At 45.4% G+C, this 6,000-nt stretch overlaps 1 protein-coding gene and 1 non-coding gene across 10 annotated transcripts in view; one reads left to right on the plus strand and one right to left on the minus strand.

Annotated features, from left to right (window-relative positions):
- The window catches only part of trappc11 (trafficking protein particle complex subunit 11), a 236,754-nt gene that overhangs the window by 124,523 nt on the left and 106,231 nt on the right, over window positions 1-6,000 (plus strand). The gene's annotated exons all lie outside the window — the stretch shown is intronic.
- trnav-uac (transfer RNA valine (anticodon UAC)) lies at window positions 5,393-5,465 on the minus strand. Its single transcript has one exon. It is a non-coding gene; the product is annotated as a tRNA-Val (tRNA).

The following is a 6,000-nucleotide window of genomic DNA, read 5'->3' on the forward strand; positions in this document are numbered from 1 at the left end:
TCCCCTCAATGGCACTCTTACATCACTCCACAGCTCCTTCAGTGATTGACTGTTGCACCTTCGCTGTACCAAAGAGAGATTTCGTCGCTCCTTCCTGCCGGCTGCTGTCAAGACTTTTTAACAAGAACATTGGGCTAAGCCTACAAACGGGCGGGCATTAGTGCAATTGTGCAGTCCTAGGATGCAATACACACTACTGCTGTACTTTATACAATGGTGTACTTAAATATTGACCAATGATGTGTTTTGTTTACCTTTGCAGTATTCTTACCATTGCAGTATTCTTATCATTGTAGTACTTTTATCATTGCAGTAATTTTATCATTATAGTACTTTTATCATTGCAGTAATTTTATCATTGCAGTATTTTTTTTTATCCTTGTAGTGTTTTATCATTGCAATATTTTTTTTTTATCATTGCAGCATTTTTATTTATTTCCCCTCTGTACCATGGACAGACATTAGGAGTGTTTCCTTACACTTGTATATGTTGTGGGATGTAAGTGTGTATATACATGGGGATTCTGTATGTACGTATATACTGTGTATATTCGCATGCTTTTTATGAATGTCTGCTGATAATGTTATACATTAACGGCTACATTACGCCGTCGCTTCTGTGTGATCTATATCTTTGCTGCTGTAAAACTGTAAATTTCCCCATTGTGGGACTATGAAGGGTCATCTATCTTTATCTTTCATTTTTATGGGTATTTTTCAGTCACATATATCACAATTATCAAGTACATTTCTAACAATATATCGAATATCGTAGACATTGTGTATTGTGATAGTATCGTTATCGTGTGCCACATATCCTGGCAGTATCGAATCATGAGTTACCCATCTCGTCCAACCACTAGAGTTGGATGAAATGTGCATTGACTATAATAAAAGTTAATTTTGAATATGGAAAAGAGGGGCAATAAACTAGTAATATACAAGCACTTGGGATCTGGGTTCCCTGGCTGAGAAGCCACGTCTGGATCATGCTTAGCATCCAGTGTAGTTTGAGGGTCCAATTTTTCAGGAAGTTGATGCTGCTTAGGGCTGGCCGCAACACATGTGCCACAAATCAAATGATGTCGAACATTCGGTACACGTACTATGACCCACCCACATGATGCACGCACATTCTCAGTGTTGCTACATTGTTCTGTAGCTCTTTGAAAAACTGCACTTTCCACAACATTAGGTGGTTTCGGCTGTCTTAGCCTTTTCCTAGGATTCTTATTCCTATTCGTAACCAAAACAGTTTGGAAATGAAACCCCGGAAGGCGGGTGTGAACAGGCAGTCAGCCAATCACTGGAACCCCCATTGACTTGTTAAGCAAGATTTTTTGACCCGAGTTGAGCTAAACTTGTAACTGGGAAATGTTCCCTCTGCATGATCCATGCCACTGTCTCCCAGCCAAACCCACCACCTCCCCTCCTGTATTTATTTTTTTATCGATGGGCTGCTTGCTCAATTTTCCTTGTGGCACAGCACACATGGTGCAAAGTTGAGCAAAAATAAAATCCTACATGTTGAATATCCGCTATTTGATGTTGGCCATCCTCCCAAAATCAGGAGGTGCTCACAGTCTATGGCTGGGCAACCTTCACAAACTTCCGAGCGCAATGCCTCTCTGCTGAAAATTTTTTATGCATATATTGCACTGTTTTTTAAGCATGAAACATGTTTTGTATATTTTATAGGATTATGCTATTTGTAATGTTCCTACGGAAACATCCTCCCCACCAGTTTCACAAATGGAAATCCCCATGTAAGCGAGAACAATAAAGTAATATGGGCCAAGCCAGAAGCGATGAGTTTCAGCTTACCAGACTGTCTTTGATATAACACAGCCCTAAGCCCTTTCTCACATGGGTCCGTGTGCAGGACAAACGGCAATTCAAAGAGGGGGTATTTCTGAGCTATTTTAGTGTGTGATCATGCTCACCTGTCCAGTGGATGGGAGTCTTTGAGGACATCTGAGAAGGATGACTTTGATTTTACGATCCAGCCTTTAACGAGTTAGTCCTGAACATATTCCTTGACTTATTTGTATAATGGCTTAGGGATACTTGCATATGCGCCCTGAACTGGAATGTCATCTTTTAGATTTATTGTCAAATATAAAGATAAAGATAAAGATGGCCTTTATTAGTCGCACAAAGGGGGAATTTGCAGTGTTACAGCAGCTAAGATATAGGTCACACTGAGACGGTGGTGTAATGTAGCCATTAATGTATAACATTAGCAGCAAACATTCAGAAAAAGCAAACCTTTGCAAATCTACACAGTATATACACATATACACAAATACTCATGTATATACACACACTTACATCCTTCAAGATATATAAGTGTAAGGAAACACTCCTAATGTCTGTCCATAGTACAGAGGGAAGTCTGTCCATGATACAGAGGGGAAATAAATAAAAAGGCTGCAATGATAAAAAAATGCTGCAATGATAAAACGTACTGCAATTATAAAAATACTTCAGTGATAAAGAAATGCAGCATTGGTGAATATAAATACACCATTGAATAAATGTACAGTAGAAGGGTGTGTTGAGTATTGCATCCTGGGACTGCACAATTGCACTAATGCCCGCCCGTTTGTAGAGTCGACCCAGTGTTCTTGTTAAACAGTCTCACAGGAGCCGGCAGGAATGAAGAGCGAAATCTCTCCTTTGCACAGCGTGAGTGTCACAGGAGGTGTGGGGTGTTGTACAAGTGTCCTGGAGTGGGTGGGCTCGGTTGTTCATAAAAGTTCCTGAGGACACCAAAGGACCTCAGCCTCCTGAGTAAGAAGAGTCTGCTCTGGCCCTTCCTATAGAAAGCGTCTGTGTTGTCACTCCAGTCCAGTTAATGTTCAAATGAACACCCAGGTACTCGTAAGTTGAGACCCTCTCAATGTCTGTTCCCTGGATATTCAATGGTGCAGGTGGAGAGTGCCGATGCTAGCAGAAATCGACCACCAGCTCTTTGGATTTCCCAGCGTTGATTTGGAGGAGGTTCTGCTGACACCAGTCCACAAAACCCTGAGTAACCCATCTGTACTCCAGATCGTCTCCGTCAGTGATGATGCCGACAACCGCAGAGTCATCAGAGAACCTCTGCAGGTGACACGTGGAGGAATTGTATTTGTAGTCCGAGGTGTAGAGGGTGAACAGGAAGGGAGCCACCACAGTTCCCTGCGGCGCTCCCGTGCTGCAGAGGAGCACGTCAGACCCACAGTGCTGTGTTCTCTCGTACTGTGGCCGGTGTGTGAGGTAGTCGTGGATCCACGTGATGAGGTGGTGGGCCACTTCCGCCTACTCCAGCTTGTCTCCCAATAGGGTGGGCTGGATGGTGTTGAACGGACTGGAGAAATCAAAGAACATGATCCTCACAGTGCTCCCCGCCTTCTCCAGGTGGTAGAGTGAAGTGTGGAGCAGTTAGTTGATGGCATCATCCACACTGATGCCAGGCTGGTATGCGAACTGGAGTGGGTCCATCGAAGAGCTCACCAGGGGCCGCCAATGGACGAGGACCAGTCTCTCCAGGGTCTTCATCAGATGAGACGTCAGCGCCACTGGTCTGAAGTTGTTGAGCGCAGGATTTGAGGAGCTGGGAGCTAATCCCATCTGGACCCACTGCCTTCCTTGCCTTCAACTTCCTGAGCTGGTTCTTCACCTGAGATGTTGTGAGGAACAGGGCTGAGCAGGAGGAAGTGGTGGTTGTCTGATGTGGTTGAGAACTGAAGCATGTGGGGGGAGGAGAAGAGAGGAGGGAGAGAGGGCAGCGAGAGGGGGAGACAGGGTCTTGTTTGCAGCGGCAGGAGGGGTTGGTGGGGCCTGCAGCAGGGGAGACTGAGCGGAGGCAGTCATCTGATCAAACCTATTGAAAAATAGATACAACTCATTTGCCCACTGAAGGCCCCCTCCTTCTGGGTCTTTGGTTGTCTGTGGCCTGAGATGGTCTTCAGGCCCCTCAAGACATCCCTGGCATTATTAACTACAGTTGTTCCTCCATCCGCATCCTGTAGGACTTTTTCCCCTTCGGATCCGTTGCACTCTCTTCAGCTCCTCCTTGTCACCTGACACAAAAGCCCTCTTTTCTCCTTCAGAAGAGCTTTAATGTCCGGTGTGATCCAGGGTTTGTTGTCGGAGAAACATCTTACTGTCCTGGTGGGTATGCTGTTCTCCATGCAGAAATTAATATAGTCTGTAATTGTGTCTGTTAGACCATTAATATCCTTCCTGTGGGCTTCGCTGAATACCTCGCACACAGTTGTGTTGAAACAGTCCTTTAAGGCCTCCTCGGCTTCTCCAGACCATCTCTCAACTGTGCGTGTCACAGCTGGCTGCCTGCGGACCAGAGGTTTGTAATCAGGCAGGAGAGCAACCAAGTTGTGTTCAGCTTTGCCCAGCGGGGGCAGGGACAGTGATGTGTACGCCTCCTTGGTGTTGACATAGAAAAGGGCCAATATTTTACTGTCTCTGGTGTGGCAGGTTACATATTGTGTGAATGAAGTCAGAGAGGAGGAAGGAGAAGCATGATTGAAGTCACCAGAGAAAAGGAGCAGGGCATTTGGGTGCTGTGTTTGTAGCCTGCTCGCAGCTGCAGTCAGTACATCACAGGCTGTCTCACTGTTAGCAGAGGGGGTGACGTACACCGCCACCGCGACCACATGACTGAACTCTTGCGGTAAGTAGCACGTATGCTTACTAGCAGCTATTAGCTCAATGTCCCGACTGCAAAGTTGCTCCTGAATACTGATGTGCCCAGGGTTACACCATCTATCATTAACAAACACAGCCAGCCCTCCCCCTTTCCTCTTACCGCTTTCCAGTGTCCTGTCTGCACGTAGGATTTGGAACCCGTCCAATTCCACGACCGTGTCCGGCGTTAGCTCTGTTAGCCACGGCTCCGTGAACATCAGCAAGCTCGCCTCCTGAAAATTCCTCTCGTGCCGGGTTAGCGTGGTTAACTCGTCCATTTTATTGGGAAGGGATCTAACATTCCCCATAATATTAGACGGGAGGACGGGGTGGTATCGTCTCCTCCTTGCCTGGCGTTTAGCCCCCGCACGACAGCCCTGTCTCTTCCTCCTCAGCTCGTGGGGGATATCGGGTCTCGCTCCGGGAGCCGGCGCAGGGTTAGCACGGAGTGCTAACAGCTGATCTCTTGTGTACACAATCGATCCGTAGCTCTGAGTTATGTCTCCGGACACGGTCGCGCAAAAAACAGCCCCCAGCAGCAATAAAACCACCACAAGTTGGATGTCCATTGCTGCGATGAGGTGAAATAAATAAAACAGGGTAAAGGTAAAAACACACGAAAAAGGCTCAAATAGTGAGCAGAGGCTACTGTAACAGGCAGCCACTCGCGCGGCGTTGGAACCGGAAGCAAAATACAGACTGGTTCCACTGGGGCTCGAACCCTGGACCTTCTGCATGTAAAGCAGACGTGATAACCGCTACACTATGGAACCAAAGTTAAACCCTGCCCACACACACACATGCACGCACACGCACACATGCAGAATCCTCAGCAGCAGTTGCGATAGCTATTTAGAATGCAGAAGTTTCTGATTAACCTGAGGATCCAGCAACCACAGCCACTTCCACAGCTCGGGCAAGTAAGAGGAAGAAATGTCAGTTCTGCCCGCAAAAAAAGGACTGTAAAACACGTTCTGCTGTAGGTATAAGTAATATATTTGCAAAGACTATGCACTTGCATACTTAACTAATATACTACAATACAATACTATACGACTATTTATATTTGTAAACTTAGTTGAATGGGTAATGTTATTTTTGATATTTATGTATTATACATGTCTTTAATTGTTCCCTGGAGGGAAAAAAAAGAAATGAACTTGAGTCATTGAATGAATAAAAATGCATTCAAAAACTCTTTTCGTACAGTTTTTTTTTCCCCATAGCCATATGAATACAAGTGAAGAGGGAAAACTCAGATATTCATACATATTGTGGAAAAGGTCAAGTTGTTTCATTAAGCAATTT

The sequence above is a fragment of the Idiotropiscis lumnitzeri genome, chromosome 17 (genome assembly GCF_059441095.1).
Source record: "Idiotropiscis lumnitzeri isolate Australia: NSW breed Sydney's pygmy pipehorse chromosome 17, RoL_Ilum_1.0, whole genome shotgun sequence".
Lineage (NCBI taxonomy): Eukaryota > Metazoa > Chordata > Actinopteri > Syngnathiformes > Syngnathidae > Idiotropiscis > Idiotropiscis lumnitzeri.